This window comes from Hemiscyllium ocellatum, chromosome 2, assembly GCF_020745735.1.
Source record: "Hemiscyllium ocellatum isolate sHemOce1 chromosome 2, sHemOce1.pat.X.cur, whole genome shotgun sequence".
Lineage (NCBI taxonomy): Eukaryota > Metazoa > Chordata > Chondrichthyes > Orectolobiformes > Hemiscylliidae > Hemiscyllium > Hemiscyllium ocellatum.
Genome location: NC_083402.1, coordinates 45,404,534 through 45,424,251, shown reverse-complemented (window position 1 = coordinate 45,424,251; position 19,718 = coordinate 45,404,534).

Sequence of the window (19,718 nt, the reverse complement as noted above, 5' to 3'; positions counted from 1 at the left end):
CATCTCTAATCGGAATATGACACTTTCACCGCAAATTCCTTTGCAAATCTAAAATTAAGGGATTTATTTTGCTCAAGTTCATCAAAAGTGAACAGAAACATTGAAGTCTAAAATGGATAAGTTGACTTTTTGCTGTCACCTGATGAAAAGCTTTGCATGAAGCATAACTATTTCTGTATTTTACACCCATCCAAATCAACCAGAATGAACTAATCTGAGCAACCCTAATGTTTGATATTCTCTGGTGTTGAATGATGGAAATGTCATCAACTTTTCAATGAGTTCAAGATATTTAGTAATGTTTAAGGTAAGATGCAGGAATAATTTAATTACTCAGCTTTCCCGCTTACCATCACAGACAGCTGGGGGCCTAATGAGCTGCACTTCAAGGTGTATTGAATTATGCCACAAGAAACTCAGCAAATAATCCTTCAGATACAGCAGTAATGTATGAATGATGTCAGTAATATATTTCAGATTTGGAACTCCAACTTCCCTCAAGCACAAATCTGGGGAAGTATACCAGAATTTATTGTACTGTAGATGAAGCAGGAGGTTGGCACATTGAGATATGAACCTTCAGAAACAGGGGCATGAAACCTGAGCCTTTGTAGTCTCATTTACCCAGGGATTTCTACACAAAGCCCAGTTGGATATCATAGTTAACAAAGTTAATCTGACCCCTTTGCACACAATCTTTGAAGCTGCTAATGACATTTAGATACCTTAGCATGCTAAGGTCAGATATTAACCATTTAGACAGCAGGGAGCAGTGGTGAATAGTTGCTTTTAAAACGAAGAGAAGTGTACAGTGATGATTCCTCATATTATGTTTGACAAATATTTGTGAACTGGCTGGTTATGGACTGCATAATTTTAAAATCGTATCGGTGATTCAAAAGTCAAAGCATAGCCATGAGCGAGAACAGTAATGGACTTAAAGAAGGCATAAAAACAGAAGGCTGGTTAAACTCAGCAGTTTTTTAAAGAGTCTTTCATGAAAAGAATTTATGGTGTCATTGTAAAAGCCACCAATTGTACATTATAATTGTAATTTACGCTTTGCCTAACTATCTGGAAGGACACAACATTCTCTAAATGATGTAACTGAGACTGCCTTCATACTTAAATATAGTTTGTGTCCAAAGTCACATACAGCATATTGAGTATAGGAGTTGGGATGTCATGTTGTGACTCTTCAGGATATTGGTGAGGCCACTTTTGGAGTACTGCATATGGTTCTCGTGAACAGCCAGGGAATTCCTAGAGGCATGGCATTCATCCACAAACTCCATCAACAAACACATCGACCTGGACCCAATATACCAACCACTACAGCGGACAGCTGAAACTGACAACCGGAAGCAGCAAGGACAGACCACTATAAATACCGGAAGAAACATCAAAGAAGCGCTTCGCAGGGGGCTCCAAAGCACTGATGATGTCGCCTAGCCAGAGGACGAAACGTTTGCAACAAAAACTTCCAGCACGGCAAACAGAACCACAACAACTCTATGACTAGTCATAAAAACCGTAGCTACAAGAACAGGTTAGAGACTAGGAATGATGCAGTGAGTAACTCACTCCCTGACTCAAAAACTCTGTCCATCATCAACAAATCACAAGGGCACTATCTAACTAAGCAAATCTGAAATGCGAAGCAAGTCAACAGCACCAAAGTCACCCTTGGACAGTCCATCATTTAGTCAGGCATAGTAGCAACAATGTGTACCATCTACAAGGTAAATTCACCCATAGCTCCTTAGACAGCACCTTCCAATCTCAAGGCCACCTTGATCTCTGGAGTATAAAGGCGACAAATACATGGAAAGCCACCATGTGCAAGTTTTCCTCCAAGTCACTCACTACTCAAGCTTGAAAATATCTCACTGTTCCTTCTGTGTTGCTGAGTCAAAATCCTGAAGCTCTGCCTCTAACAACATTGGAAGTCTACTTGCAGAAAATAGACTGCACCAGTTCAAGACAAGAGCTCACCACCAATTTCTGAAGAGCAAATGAGAAAAAGGCAAAAATGCTGTCCCAGTCAACAATGTACATATCCTGTAAATGAATTTTTAAAGGTATTTGTTTTGTGTCAATGAGCCTTTGCTTGAGCTGTCAAGAGTGATATCATGAATAAACTGGTAACTTTTATTTAATCGGAGATGATGCTCACGTTGTGAAAGAACTAATTAGCATGGACAGGGAAGGCTAAACGGTGGTGATGTGAGAGATGAGTTGGCATTGAATTGGCATAGAGGCTATAAAGGGTCACAATGATGATATTGGGATATGAGGCTTATGGGGAGTAGGAGATGGACAGTGGGTTATGCAGTAAGTATGAGGGGCCATTGGGTGGCCAACTGGTAGATCAACATTTCTTGGCATATGTTGGGATGGAATGACCAAATAAGATCACTTGACACTGAGGGTTCACTTCCAGCATCAAAGAGTTTATTGAAATTACACAGGTGAGAAGAAACCTCAGGAAATCAGAGACTTCTTCAATGAACAACGGTTAAGCAAACATTTTTATACTTATTTTCATTCCACCTTTTTATATTTACAGACAAATCAGTTTATTAATTAATTACATATACATCCAATTGGATAAATCACATGACCATATTATCACTGATGGGCAGCTTAAAACCTTCTCAAGATTTCACTTTGTTCACTAAACACCCCTATCTTTATTCTTGGGTTTCTTATAATGTGTTCATTCAGCCCACATTCCAATGTCTGAATTCCTGCATGTGTGATTCAGTGCTCCCTGTGATGACATGGGAGCTGCTCTTCGCTGTCTGAGACTGGCTTGCTCACATAATTCTTAATGAAATCTCTGTCTGACTCGCATTCTCATAGTGATTTTTTTTTATCCATATGTGAATCTATAACTACTTCAGAGTCTATACCTATGATTGTTTGAGGATTCTAAAATCTACTATTGCAACAGATTGACTAATTAAAGATTCACTAATTCAATGTAAAATTCTTATTCTGTCTCCTGCGCAAATGACTGTATCTGCATGTCTGAATAATTGTGAGCGCATTGTGCTAACTCAATTTTGTTATCTTTGCTCAACAGAGCTACCACATCCTAATTTATGCAAATTACATTAAGCAAAATAATTTCCCAAGCTCCCTAGAATTGTCAACCATGTTCTGCTGCTGTCTTTCATGGGTAGTCCTAACAGCATAGTCAGTTCATGGAAGGTGAGAGGGTGAGAAATCATAAGTACTGAAGTGTTGTTCATACTGCAGCTCTAAGATTAGGTAGAACTTATATCATATACAAATTAAAGCAGAAGATATAGTATAGGTCTACCGGATCCAATTCTTTCAGCATCTCATGTATAATTAGTACTGCTTTTTCAAATTTACTAAATACAGCTTGACAGGCAAATTACCACACATAAAACTTCCACGAATATGCAATACAAATTTTTCCTCTTGTTTTTATTGCATTAGCAGTAAAGCTGTAAGGTGTTCTACACACATAACTGCACAGGCAAAGCTGCCCGTGAGTTTTGAAGGACTCCCAATTTATCATAAACTCTGGTGCCCAGATTCTATTCATACAGTGTCTCATTTTCCTGTTACCCTTTCCCTCAGTGACATTAATTTTCTTGCATTCCTCAATGCTAAAATACAAAGTCCTTAATCTTGCTCGTAAATTTATGCAGAGCATTGTCTTACTTTGTCATCATCCTATAAAAAAGGAAGGACAATTCTCCAAGGAGGAAATTACTCAAAAATAGCAACAATTTTGTTCAGAATTCATTGAATCCCTCCAGTATGAAAAAAGACCATTCAGCCCATCAAGTCTGCACTGATCCTGCGAAAAGCATCTCATCCAGACTCCCAATCTATCTCCATAAACCCACATTTCCCATGGCTAACCCAAATAGTCTGCACATCCAAGGTTACTACAGGGCAACTTAGCATGGCCAATCCATCTAACCTTTACATCTTTGGACTGTGGGAGGAAACCGCAGTACCTGGAGATAATGCAAACTCCACACATAGGTTGGAATCAAACCCGGGTCCCAGATGCTGTGAGGCAGTAGTGCTAACCACTAAGCCACCATGCCACCTAAAAAGATAGACTATTTTCATAGACATTTATTTGTTGTACACAAGGGGAATACATATGGATAATGAATATTACGAATACATGACAGCAGAGCAATGTATTTCAACATCACCATTCAATTGAAAAGAAAGCTTTAACAGTTTGCAACAGGGGTAAAGATGGTAGCATTTTGAAACAAATCTTATTCTGTTCTCCGCTGAAAAGCAAGTCCAACCCACAACCCCACAATCTCCACCATGGGTAGAGCAAGGCCACAAGTCCTAAATCCACTTAGCCAGGGCAGGGACTGAAATCACCCTGTTGGCACCAATATGCTGGGGTAGTGGTATTTTCACTGGATTAGTAACCCAGAACTCAAGGCTACTGTTTTGGGGACATCGCTTTAATTCCCAACATGGAAATGGTGAAATTGGAATTCCATCAAAAGCTGATCTGACATGTTGGCCATTATTGATTGGTGAAAAACCCACCCGGTTTACTCACATCCTTTTAGGGAAGAAAATCTGCTGCCAATGCCTGGTCTGGCCAAGATATAACTCCAGACCCAAAGCAATGTTGTCTTGCAGCAGTTAGGGATGGGCAATAAATGATGGCCTTGCTAACAACGCTCACTTCCTTCGTAGGATTTTTAAAAAATGCTGACTGAATTTCTCTCCACTCTTACCACCTGCTGTTGGTGTTTGTTGGAAGAATTTCCTGTATAATTTGCACCTCAAATATCCTTGTGAGGGGTTTGCTATTATTACTGGCTTGTCTTTAAACTAGTTTGGAAGAGAGCCAGAGAGTGAAGAACGATAGGAAAACATTAGAAATGGAAACAGAAGGCAGAGAATTACTGTGTAGGTCTGAAAGGTAGTGGAACAAAGGCCTGGCATATCCTGTTGACCAGAGAGTTGTTGGAGTTGTGTAGACTTGAGTTGTGCATCAGGCTTCTGCAGATTCCAAGATAGAGATCCAAGGACCATGGAAATTACCTGGGAAATTGAAGACTCCATTGAGTGATACCCATGCATTTGGAGTCCTCTGAAAGAATCCATTAAAGTCAATGAATTCACAAAGTCCCATTGCAGTTAAAGCAATTTTTTATCCAGGAAAGCTGAGAAAATTAAAACTTTCTGTAATTCTTGGCAAGAATTAATCCTACTCCTTAACTATCCACTTATATCCCCCCCCCCCCCCACTACACTGCTTCTGACCCCTTATATTCCCTCAGACCAGAACTCCTCAAGCTTGCACTCTTCCACCCCACCCCCATGACCCAATAAATATTCCTACAACATCACCAGACTGAATCCCCTACCAGGATCCGCCATCATCCCTTGCCAGAGCTGACACTCCTTTGCCAGCCCTAGTACCTGCCTACTCCCTGATAGACCTGACTCTCACCCTTGCCTGACCCTTTATCCCTCCTCCACAGCCAGAGGTTCTCCATGCAGGACCTGGGGCACTCTCCAACTACCCCCATTGCTGGCTACACTTGACAACCAGACTCAATATCCACCCCTAACCCCAACATACAGTGGGTGGCACAGTGGCACAGTGGTTAGCGCTGCTGCCTCACAGCGCCAGAGACCCGGGTTCAATTCCTGCCTCAGGCAACTGACTGTGTGGAGTTTGCACGTTCTCTCCATGTCTGCGTGGGTTTCCTCTGGGTGTTCTGGTTTCCTCCCACAGTCCAAAAATGTGCAGGTTAGGTGAATTGGCCATGCTAAATTGCCTGTAATGTTAGGTGAAGGGGTAAATGTAGGGGAATGGGTGTGGGTGGGTTGAGCTTTGGCGAGTCGGTGTGGACTTGTTGGGCTGAAGGGACTGTTTCCACACTGTAAGTAATCTAATACCTTAAGCCCTCCATCACCTACCTGGTTCATTAGCCCCCTATTTACCTGGCACCCTCCTTATCTACCACCCCATTATCTGTCACACCACTCATCTGTTATCTTGTCACTTTAACAACTTAACCAATCTAACCTCAGGCATACATAAATCTCAGAATATGACACACTGAATGCTGTAAAAGGATTTGCCCCAAATATATAAGAGCAAATTACTACAGATGCTGGAATCTGGACTGAAAACTATCCTGCACTATAAGGAAGTTGCTTAATTTCTTTCAGTTATAACTCACATTTATAAAGAGGCAGGTTGAGAATTCTGACTAGATATGTGGAACACAAACCTAACAGAAAAGGAATCAATGTGAAGTGGATAATCGAACTCTGCTTGGCACTTATGATATCAGAGCTACCACAGAAACATGGGTTAAAAATGGTGGCTCAATAGTCCTGGTTACATTGATCACAGAGAGGTGGATAATTTTGGCTGAAGAAATAATTACAGCTTTTAGAAAGGATGATGGGTTAGAATGATCATCAAGACTGGCCATGTGGATTGAGCTGGGGAACAAAACAGCAGCTGTCAAACTACTGACACTGTACTATAGATCAGTGAGCAGTCGGAATATGATGGAAGAAACAAATGTGTGGGCAGTTCTTTGAGGTCTATGAAAACAATAGGGCAGTAACAGCAGGGGATTTTAACTACCGCAATATTAACTGGGACATGTTAGTCTGAAAAGAATGAAGGACACAGAATTCTTTTGGTGAACTCAAGAGGATATTTCTGACAGGTTAGAGCAAGCCCAACAAGAGAAGCTCTGGAAATAGATTTAGGAACAGAAACTGTGCAGGTAGACAGTGTGTAGGAAGTGGCTCATAATGAAGACTTTATCTACCTTTATAAAACAAAAGACAGCAGTAGAGATGGAGTGAGTGTGAGCTGACAGAGAGAAGTTTGTCACATTTACCCTGGCAGATTGGAGAAGGATTTATAAATGACAAAGAATATTCATATCTCACAAGTGACAGACAATGACAAAAGAGGAACTAACCACATCCTTTTAACAGTCAGTGGAATTATTATTGCTGAATGCAGCACCACTCATATCCAGGGCTTTCCACTGATTAAAATTTTAACTAGACAAGGCATTAAAACATGGCTGCAAGACCAGGTCCAGGTTGGGAATTCTGTGGCAGATAGTTCTCTTCTGACTTCCCAAAGCTTGTCAACTATCTGCAAGGCCAAGAACAGCAGTGTTGGAATCTATTCCTCACAGAACAATGTGTATCCCCAATGTGACACTGCAGCAATCCAAAAAGGCAACTCACTATTATCTTTTGAAGATAATTATGGATGGGCAATATTATTAATGGGATGCTTACATTCCAAGAAAGTATGTTTGAAAGGATCACTTCTGCTTCTTTGATGGACTGTTCATATGGGTAAAGCTCATGCTGGTAGGGAAATCATTCTGACAGCAAGAAAAAAACATAGACAACCAAATCCCTAAGGTCACAATCAGTGAAACAAAACATTAAATGGCAAACAAGCATGAGAGTAAATCCATCAAAATAAAGAAAGCTTGGAATTAATTTAGTGCAGTAAAATGATTATCCAGTTCCAGGAATTAATTATAAACTTCAATTTCTATATTCACACAGGGACTTCTTGACTGATGATGGGCTCACGGCAAGAGGAATCAGGGCAAGGGCTAAGTGTGTTTGAGTGGTGGCATGAAGCCAGTGTAACTTTAACTATGGAGACTCTGCTGCATTTGGCCAGTCAACAGCTCAGCCAAAACAGGCAGAAAACAGGAGCTGGCAATTAAGCAGGATTGGAAGTTCAGATGGCAGAAAGCCATCACCACCAGGAGTCTTGATGGAAACCTGAGATGTGAGGAAAGACCAGCCCTCCCTAGAAAATTTTTAAACATCATATCTTTCAAGGCCTATTTTATTCACAACTGCATTCACTCCATTTAGATTTAAATTACAGTTGGGTCTGATAATATGATCAATCACAATCAAAGAAGTACATTGCCATCGATAGACAGTGGTCTTTGCAATCTTGACGGCAAACCAGGTTAAAAATCAGCATTCGTACAAAGCAGTCAAAAAATTATCAGTTTAGTCACCAGGAGTATTTTAACTTCACATCTGCTAAGTTTCTGCTAAGCGTATAGGCTTAAAATCACCCCAGTTTGTGGGTGATAAATAATAGCTGGCAAAGACAAGTTAGGTAGTAGAATCAGGTGTTGGAGACAACTTTGGGATTTAGAAGAATGAAGGAGGAATCTAAAGCAAGAAAACCCTAAAAGCTCTCTTATACTCCAAGGACCAATTCAGATTTTGCTATGACATTAAAATGAAATAAAAACATTCATCCTTATTAAGATGATCTAGAACTTTCTTTTTAATTCATGCAGGGAATTTGGGTGTCACTGGCTGGGCCAGCATTTAACACCCATCTCTAGCTGTCCTCAAGAAGGTGGTGTTGAACTGCTGCAGTTGGGGAAGGAACACCCACAGTTACATGAGGGTGAGAGTTCTGGGATTTTAACCCAACAACACTGAAGGAGCGGTGATATATTCCGAAGTCTGTATGGTGAGTAGCTCAAGGGAACTTTCAGGTGGTAGTGTTTCCTATGTGTCTGTTGCCCTTGTCCTTCTATTTATTAGTGGTTATGGGTTTGGAAATTGCTGCTTAAGAAGTGTTAGTGAATTTCTGCAGTGGATTTGGAGATGGTACATGTTGCTGTTATGTCAATACTATGAATATTTGTGGATATGCTGCCAAACGTGCAGGCTGTTTCGCTCGAGAATAACAAGGTATCATGGGTATTGTTGGAAATACACTCATCAAGGCTAGTGGGGAGCATTCTATCACACTCCTGACTTGTGCCTTGTAGATGGACCAGAACTGGGGAATCATGAATGAATTTCCAGCTGCAGAATTCCAAACCTCTAACCTACATTGTATTTATATGACCAGTCCATTTTGATTTCTGGTCAATGGTATTCGAATCAGCATCGACTCATAGTGGTTTATCTTCATAGAATACCCACAGTGAGGAATCAGGCTGTGCGGCCCATCAAGTTGACACTGACCATCCAAAGAGCATCCCACTCAGACCCACCTCATCCCTGTAACATTGCGTTTCCTCTGGCTAATTCATCTAGCCTGGACACTATGTGCAATTTAGTATGGTCAATCCACCTCATCTGAACGTCTGTGGAAGAAAACCAGAATGTCCAAAGGAAACCCATGCAGACGGAGGGAGAATGTGCAAACTCCACTATGACAGTCGCCCTGGACTAGAATCAAAACCTGGGTTCCCTAGTGCTGTGAGACAACAGTGCTAACCATTGAACCACCACTAATCTCAGACCTCTGAATCAAGAGATTTTGCATTCAGATTCAATCCGCAGACAGATGTAGAAAATTAAGGCTGACATTCCAGTACAGAGTAACAGAATGCAACGTTGTTGCAGGTGCTGTTCTTCAAATGAAATGCTAATTTAAGGGTATATTTGCCCCTTCAGGTGGGTGTATATGTCTTACAGCATTATGGGATTATTCTCCAGATGGGTTTGGCCAATATTTATATTTCAATAAACTAACACAAGCAATCTGATCATTATTACTGATAGCGAGGGATAAAAACGGAAAATTTTGTAAAAATCCAGCGGGTCTGGTAGCATCTGTAGGGTGAGAAACAGAGTTAACATTAACACTTCTTTCCCAAAGCAGAGTCATTGGACATGAAACATAATTCTATTTCTCACTCCATAGATACGAACAAATCTGCTGGGTTTCTCCAGAATTTTCTGTTTCCATTTCAGATTTCCAGCATTCCACTATTTTGCTTTTATTGATATTGGAGGTATGGTGGTACCACTGAACCTAAGGGATGATGGTTAGATTCTCTGTTGTTGAAGGTGGCCTTTGCCTTGCACTTGTGTGGTGCAACTGTTACTTGACCCCTATCAGCCCAAAACTGGATACTGTATTGCCTGGTCCTTACTGCAAAGTCTGCTTCAGTTAACTGTTGTGAAGTGGACTGCTTCAGTAATTGAGGAATCGTGAATTTAGTTGAAATTTTTTCAAACATTAGCGAATGTGTCCACTTCTGACTTTAAGATGGAAGGAAGGTCATTGATGAAGCAGTTGAAAATGGTTGGATCTCTGGCTGAGGAATTCCTGCAATAATTTCATGAAGCTTATGCTCTTCTGTCCTGGATGATCTTGAGTTAAAATTGCAGTCTCATCTTGATGGTGACAGCGCGAAGATGGGCCTATCAGCTTTGAGTGAGTATCACTGCTGCAGGAAGGAAGAATAAAATCACAGATGGCAGCAGTGGATAAGTAACTCAAGGCAGGTTAATGCTCAGTTTCAGTCTCAACATGATGGGTTTAATAAAAACTCATTCTTTTCATCACCTATCTCTTGGTATCACTGATACCAATCTATCAGCAATTTTGAATAAAAAGATGTGTTTTCTAATACATATACAAAAATAATTGACTTTGTAATATTGAGATGACATACAAAATAAACAAGTTCCTAACAGAAACAAAATTGGTTCCTTATTTTGTATAAGACCATGTTTTTTTAAACAGTGCATTTTATATATATGCCCAAATCTATATTTCTTTGAGATAGTCATCATCATGGCGTCCATGATTCATACCAAGAACAGTTTCCATGGGTCTATCTGTCAATAAAGGATCTCATTGCTGACAAACACCTATGTTGTATCTTTTTTTTTAAGAGAGCATTCACATCGTGTACAAAAGACTCAAAAGGTACAAGATCAAAAAATGTACAAAATATGTAGAATTCCAGGCAATGCAAGACATTCGGATAGCATAAAGAATCATTATTTCTTTCAATTTCTCTGAAAGAAATTCTTTTGATTATAGTTTACTTTACACTCTAGCTTAATGCCACTAGCGGGTTCTCTGAGAAGTGTTTAATTATGAAACTGAATTGGCAGCTTTTGAACATCAGCTAATGAGTGAAGCCCTGTAATTATATCAACATTATAATGTTCCCAAACTTCCCACTGTTACAGAATCCTTGCCTCTTAAAATTCTGAGATGGTTGCTTTCAACTCTAAACACGTCTCGTCAGTATTGTTTGGATTGTTGTACTGATTTGCACACTAATGGGTAATTGAACAGTAAATTTCTTCCAACTAATGCCATGGTTACATGCAATATCTAGGTTGTACAGTACTGCTCACATCAGAAGATCTCCAAAGACTATTACTTCCAAAGGTTGAATGATGAACATCAACTAAATTCACGATTCCTCAAATGTCTCATATATTTCTAATGTATTTTATTAAATAAGGCTTTTAATTAATGGTTCGGTGGTGTTGTGCTTGCAGGAGGTGCAGGGGGTTTATGCATCTAAATGACAATTTTTAAACATGATTTTCTGAACAGATACCAAATTCCACATGAGCATTTCAAATGGCTATAATTTGGGTTTCAATGATCCTGTCAACTGAATATAACTTAGAAAATAATTACATTGAACCTTTATGAGCTTCTCACCTTCTGTGTTTTGAATTGTACAACTGTAGGATATTTACAAATCTGACAGCTAAGCAAAGAAAATATAAAAACAAAACAATATTTTAGCTCCTGAAAATTTAACTCTTGCCATTTTCACAATTTTTTAAAGCTTAAAATAACATGGAGAGGTCACATTTTGCAACAGTAAATTAACTTTGTCAATTGGTCTGTCTATAACCTTGCAATTTTCATGACCCCAGTATCGGCACTGCTGTAATGTAAGAAACACAGCAGCCAAGTTACACAGTGCCAGACCCCACAAACAGAAATATAATAATGATCAGCTTGTTTGTGTTAGGAGTTGATTCAAGCATAAATATTGGCCAGAACCATCAGGAGAATTTTCTCACAGTGCCATAGGATCTTTAAATCCACCCAAGGGACGAAGAGACCCTCAAATTAGCATTTCATTTGAAGAACAGCACCTCCAACTATGCAACATTCTGTTACTACTGTACTGGACTGTCAGCCTTAATTTTCTATATATATCCCTGGAGTTGGATCTGAATGCAAGCCTTTTGATTCTGTCTTGAGAGAATTCTACCATTGAGTCACTGCTGATTCTAATGTGCTTGAATCTAGTTCATTCAGGCCTCATCTACATCCACTTGCTTAGCAAGTGAATAGAATAAATTATCAATGTAACCTTCTTGTAACCTTGATGAAGATCAACAGAGAGGCAGAAGATTTAAATGGTTTATCAAGAGCATTTGTTTATTGTAATATGTAACTTTAACTTCCTTGGTTGTCAACAGATTTTAATGATCTAATGTACTTCTATAAGTAATACCCACATATATAATTCATTCTTTTAGCATCCAATGCAATTTTCAGTAAAAAGGAAGTAAACTATGGTAGAATGACAGCACCATTTTCCAGTCTTGACTCATGTATGATCAACGTGAAGAAATAATTTGCTTTCTACCCATTAGAGAAAAGGATCAGTTTGCCTTAAAACATCTTTTAAATCTCAATGAGTCTGTTCTGAAGACATTTAACATTTGTCACCGAAGTTCTAGACATGCAACTAATCAAATCCTTTAAGAATGGGATTGCTTTATATGCTTGAGTTTTGCTGATAGTTGAAAAGATCATCAGTGAGAATCAGCTTCTGCCGCAATTGTCATGTGTGAAATAGTGATAAAGTATTGTTGTGGAGTTTTGATTTTGTCATTGGTGCCTGCTGCAAAGAAGCTATATTCACTGATTATCAATGTGGCGCAGATCAGATCATAATTTTCCTCTGTCATCAACTAATGCTTCCCAGAGAGTGAATGTTTAGGGTCTCCATGTCATGTATGAAGCACCCCAATGCAGAGCTGTGGCCATCCTGCAGATTATGTGTCTCTGGTTGTGTCACAATACGGAACATCCTTTATAAGAATGAGGACTGTCACACATCTTTATTAACTTAGACACTGATGGTACAGACTTTGGATTGTAACTCTTAACAGATTTCTCAGAAGAAATGATGAGATGGAAAGAAGAAAACTCAAAAGACTGTGGAAGACTCCAGGGACATGAAATCTATTCAAAATATTACATAATTTCACATTTTCCTTGGAAGACTGCATACTGTATTCATTAAAAGGTCTGTGTCCATAAACTGTTCTCGAACATACACATTTCAAAAAAGACATTATAAGTCATATGTTTTGAATTTATTTGTGCAGTACTGTTATAAACATAGTTTAAATTATGTATATGCTCACACTTTAATGATGATTTAGAGTGACTGCATAAAATATTATAGAATGACAATCCAAAAACCTTTCTGATTTTTTTTTCCATTGAGAATTGCTAATGTGACACTGGCCACCTCAAATTTCAGCTGCCCTCACTCACTCAGGACTCAGCACTCCATTCCCACAGATCAAACCCTGATATTGACTTTAAACCCTATGATAAAGACAACACAGTTATTGTTTTCAGACAGATCTGACTTTTTGGAGATTGAACCCCAATCCTCCAATGCCTCTTTCTAACTCCCTATATCAAACATATTTTAATGAAAATCAAGCCACTATTTCTCAGACTATCTCTGCCCTTGTTTACTCTGGAGAACTTCCCCACACAGCCCACAATGTCATAGTTCTCCAAGTTCGTGCAGCCTGCACCTGCATCTTTCTGAAGATCCATAAACAGGACCTCTTTGCTTTTCCCATCATTTCAAGCACTTCTTGCTTCATGGAACATATTCATCCTATTTCTATGCAACTTTTCCAGCATTGTTTCTCCACCTCCTACTTTAATGACCCAATTGCTGACCACTCAACATCCCTTCCTGATTCCCATGTTACCTTACATTTTAACAGTTTTCTCTCTACAGGTCCTTCAAATTTACTATCATAAAGCATCTTCTCCTGAAACCAACCTTTGTCCCCAAATGTCTTGTAAACTGTTGCCTCATCTCCAAATTACTTTTTCCATCCAAAGTCCTTGAATCCTATTACCTCAAAATCCACACCATTATTTCTCTTAAATTTACATTTAAATCCATTTATTTGCCACAGTATCAAAGCAGCTCTTACTAAAGTCATAAATTATATTTTCTGCATAATTGCAACAATGTTTCTCTCCTTATCCTTTTTGATCTGGATTTTGGCTCAAGTGACCACTGTTATCTTTTATAAAAATGCAATGCTTTAAAATGTCTTTTTAAATTTAAGGTAATTGAGAATTTCCAGGAATGGGAGGAAGTAGGAAGTGTGGAGAACTCTGCCCAGCAACAGGCCCATGTGACCTAGTTGCAATGGGATAAGGAGCCCAAGTCAAAACTTATTCACCACCCGGTGCAAGCTTTTACCATCTGAATGTAAATGGAAATTAATGGTCATGAATTCAGGACATGTTTAAGAACATAAGATTAGGACATCATAGCTATTACAGAAGTTTGGCTGACAGATGGACAAGACTGGCAGCTCAGTGTTCTGGGTTTTAGATGCTAAAGGAAGGAGAGAAAATGAGGCAAGAAAGTAATGGGATGTGGTGTTTTTGATTAAGGAATATGTTACTGTTGCATCTAGACAAGATATTTCTGAAAGATCGTCCAGTGAAAATATATGGGTAGAACTTCCAAATTAGAAAGGAAAGATAATTTTGAGGGTACTATACACCACCCAGTAGTAAGAGGGAAATTGAAAAACAAATAAGTAGGCTTATCTCAGATATAGAGTCGAGAGTATGGTGCTGGAAAAGCTCAGCAGGTCAGGCAGCATCCGAGAAGCAGGAAAATCGACGTTTCAGGCAAAAGCCCTTCATCAAGAATGAGGCTGGGAGCCTTGGGAGTGGAGAGATAAATGGGAGGGGTGGGGGCGGGGGGGGGAACGTAGCTGAGAGTGCAATAGATGGACGAAGATAGGGGTAATGGTGATAGGTCGGAGGGGAGGGTGGAGCGAATAAGTGGGAAGGAAGATTGACAGATGGGGCAGGTCATGAGGGTGGTTCTGAGCTGCAAGGTTGGAACTGGGATAAGGTGGAGGGAGGGGAAATGAGGAAACTGGTTAAATCCACATTGATGCCATGGGGTTGGAGGGTCCCAAGGCAGAAGGTGTGGCGTTCTTCCTCCAGACAAAAGGGAATGGCAATGGAGGAGGCCCAGGATCTGCATGTCCTCAGTGGGGTGGGAGGGGGAGTTGGTGTTTGGTCATGTTTGGTGGTGGTGGGGTTGGCTGGTGCAGATGTCCTGGAGATGTTCTCTGAAGGACTCTGCGAGTAGGAGTCCTATAAGACCATAAGAAATAGGAGTGGAAGTAAGGCCATTCAGCCCATCGAGTCCACTCGCCATTCAATCATGGCTGATGGGCATTTCAACTCCACTTACCAGCATTCTCCCCATAGCCCTTAATTCCTCGTGACATCAAGAATCTATCAATCTCTGCCTTGAAGACATTTAGCGTCCCAGCCTCCACTGCACTGTCTTGTCTTCCCAATGTAGAGGAGACCACATTGGGAGCAATGGATACAGTAAATGAAATGTGTAGAAGTGCAGGTGAACATTTGATGGATGTGGAAGGTTCTTTTGGGGCCATGAACAGAGGTGAGGGGGGAGGTGTGGATGCAGGTTTTGTAATTCCTGCGGTGGCAGGAGAAGGTGCTGGGAGGGCAGGGTGGGAAGGAAGATGGACAGAATATTAAATATAATAATGTTGTAATAATGGGGCATTTTAATTCTCCAAACAATGACTGGGGCTACAATAGTGTTCAAGGTTTGGATAGAAAATAATTTGTTAAATGTGTTCAAGAAAATTTTCTTTATCAATATGTAGATGCTCCTACTTGAGAAGGAGTAAACTTTGACCTTCTTTTGGCCAATAAGGCAGGGTAGGTGTCTGATGTTAAAACCATGGAAAACTTTGGGCCTAGCAATCATAATTCTATTAGGTTCAAAATTGTTATGGAAAATAATAAGTCTTCTATAAATTTTAAAGTTTTTAATTGGAGTAAAACAAATTTTAGTTGTGTGAGATAACAACTTTCAAAGGGCAATTGGAGTAAACTGCAGGCAAAAGGACATCTGACAAGTGGGAGGCTTTCAAGAGTGTGATGACAAGCGTTCAGAGGCATTTTGTTCCTGTTAGAGTGAAGGATACATCTAGTATGATCAAGGAACAATAGATAAATAAAGATATTGAGGTTGTAGTCAAGAATGAAAGAGGATCTTATTTTAGATGTAGACAACTTGCTTCAATTGAATCTCATAATCAATATAGAGTGTAGGGGCATTCTTCAGAAAGAAATCAGGAAGACAAAGAAGAGATATGCGATAGTATTAGCAGATATAGTTAACGATAGTGCAAAGAGATTCTACAAATACGTTAAGAGCAAGAGAGTAACTAGAGAGAAGGCATGGCCTCTTAAAGACCAAGGAGATCTTGAACCACAGGAGATGGGAGAGATACTAAATGAATATTTCATTCAGTTTTTTACTGTGTAGAAGGAAACAGAGTCTGGAGTTTGCAGAGGAATAAATTTTGATGTTCTAAAAATAGTTCATATTACAGAAGAGGAAGTTTAGGAAGTCTTAAAGGTGGATAAATCTCTGGGACCTGATTTAATGTATCCCAGAACATTGTGGGAAGTAAGGGAAGAAATTGTGAGACCTCCTGCAGAAGTATTTGTATCATCTATAACTATAGGTGAGGTGCCTGATGACTGGAGGATGGTTAATGTTGTAACTTTGTTTAAGAAAGGTTGTAAGGAGAAAGAGTGGAACTATAGGCCTGTGAGTCTGACTTCAGTTGTGAGGAAATTGTTGGAGGTGATTATAAAAGATAGGATTTATGGACATTTAGAGAGGCAAAAATTGATTAAGGATAGTCAGCATGGTTTTGTGTGAGGAAAACCATGTACCACAAATGTGATTGAGTTTTTTAAGGAGGTTACCAAAAAGCTTGATGATGGCAGTGTAGTCAACATCGTATATTTGGATTTTAGTAAAACTTTTGACAAAGTTCTGCAGGGTCGACTAATGAGCAAAGTTAGATCATATAGGATTCAGGGTGAGCTTGCCAATAAGATAAAAATTGGCTTAATGGCAGGAGACAGAGAGTAATTATTTTTGGACTGGAAGCCTGTGACCAGTGGCGTTCCACAGGAATCAGTTCTGGGTCCCCCTTTTGTTTGTCATTTATATAAATGATTTGGATGAGAATATAGAAGGCATGGTGAGTAAGTTTCAAAAGGTTTGGCCCTGGAAAAGCACAGCGGGTCAGGCAGCATCCAACAAGCAGGAGAGCCAACATTTCAGGCATAAGCCCTTCATCAGGAATTTGGGGAGGTAGTTGGGGACGTGCGCAAGGGGACTGAGAGATAAATAGGAGGGAGTGGAACATACCTTGGTAGATGAATGTGGGGGCTGATGGTGATAGGTCAGAACAGAAGGTGCAGTGGATAGGTGGGAAGGAAGATGGACGGGTAGGACAATTCAAGAGGGTGGTGCTGAGTTGGAGGGTTGGATCTGGGATAGGGTAGGGGGAGGAGAGATGAAGAAACTGGTGAAATCAACGTTGATGCCATGTGGATGGAAAATCCCAAGGTGGAAGATGAGGTGTCAGGTGGCTAAGACTTGGGGTTGGAGGAGGCCCAGGACTTGCATGTTCTTGGTGAAGTGGGAGGGAGTCTGAGGACTGCAGGTGCTGGAGAATCAGAGTCAAAAAGTACGATGCTGGAAAAGCACAGCAGGTCAGGGAGCATTAAGGAGCAGAAAAGTTGACGTTTCAGGCATTAGCACTTCATCAGGAATTATTCCCAAAACGTTAACTCTCCTTCTCCTCGGATGCTTTTCCAGCACCACAATTTTTGACCTTTGGGTAGTGTTGTAGAACAGAGGGACCTATGCGTGCAGGTACATAATTCCTTGAAGCTTGTGTCACATATAGACAGGTTACATAAATAGGCATTTTGCACACCTGCCTTCATTGCTCAGTCCTTTGAGTATGATTGTTGGGAAATCATATTGAGGTTGTACAGGACATTGGGGAGGCCTTTTCTGGAATATTGTGTCCGGTTCTGGTTACCCAGTTATTCGAAGGACATTATCAAGTTGGAGAGGATTCAGAAGAGATGAACCACAATGTTACCAGGTAAGGAAAGTTTGAGTTATATAGAGGGCTGGAGAGGCTGGGGCTATTTTCATTGGAATGTAGGAGGTTGAGATGTGATCTGATAGAAGTTCATAAAATAGTGAGAGATATAAATAGATTTAATGGTAGTTGTCTTTTCCTGAGGATGGGAGATTTCAAAACTAGCGGGCACATTTTTAAGGTGAGAGTGGGGAGATTTAAAAGAGACATGAGGGATAAATTCTTTTACACAGATGGTGGTTCACATGTAATATGAACTTCCTGAGGAAGTAGTGGATGTGGGTACAATTACAATATTTAAAAGACATTTGGGTAAGTACATGAATAGGAAAGGTTTGGAAAGATATGGGCCAGGGCCAGGCATGTGGGACTACTTTAGGATTATTTTCAGCACGGACTGGTTGGACCGAAGGGTCTGTTTCCATGCTATGACTCTATTTAGGAATCTCATCCCGCCCATTGCTATTTTATCCATGGCAAGAGAAGAAAAAGTAGCCTGGCTGTTTTAACACACGTGCTGGAGTTGAGCAAGGGCAAGCAAGTGGGAATCTCCTTTAGTGATCCACTGCACCCAGGACTGAAGGGCCTGTTTCCACATTGTAGGGAATCTAATCTTAAAAAAAAATGAAGCCTAGATTTTCCAGTTGTGATCAGAAGTCAAAAGGGAGCAAACCTTTTTCTGTAGTGCATTGTATTAGTTGGCTACTAGATAATGCCCCCTCCTGACAAGAACACACTTACCCCTTTGCCCTTGCCCATGATCTCTCAAACCCAATCACTTCCCCTCAGAATTGGCCAGCCTGACCATGGTAAATTCACCCCCACGAACTTGATATCTAGCTCCAGTGATAATCATCATTGAACCCTGCCTATAGTACCAGCTTCAATGACTACTCCTGCTTGGAGCTGCTGGAACTATAGAACTGGCAGAAAGTATTGGTTAGCAGCTCTCAGTGGCAGGACTTGCAGTCCTGAAGGGCAAAGATTCCATCTCCAGCCTAGTAGTCTTCCACCACATCTTGTAAATCCAGCCACAGAGTCCATGTTATAATGTAGAAAGCAGCATGGTGGCTCAGTGGTTAGCACTATTGCCTTACAGCACCAGGGACCTGGGTTTGATTCCAGCCTTGGGCGACTGTCAGTATGGAGTTTGCACATTCTTCCTCCCACAATCCAAGAGATGTGCAGGTCAGGTGAATTGGCCATGCTAAATTGCCCGTAGTGTTAGGTGCATTAGTCAGAAGAAAATAAGTCTGGGTGGGTTACTCCTTGGAGGGTTGGTGTGGACTGGTTGGACTGAAGGGCCTGTTTCCACATTGTAGGGAATCTAATCATAAAAAAAAATGCAGCCTAGATTTTCCAGTTGTGATAAGAAGTCAAAAGGGAGGATACCTTTTTCTATAGTACATTGTATTAGTTGGCTACTAGATAATGTTTAGTCGATGTTGATTTTAGCTGGTTTTAAGAAGATGTATCAGTTCAATCACCAGCTCCTCCCTTTCTCAATACTGGATGCCTTGATTGGGCACTGAATGCACATCAAGAAGGGACTTAAAACAGAAGTTGCTGGAAAAGCTCTGCAGGTCTGGTGGCATCTGTGAAGAGAAATCAGAGTTAAC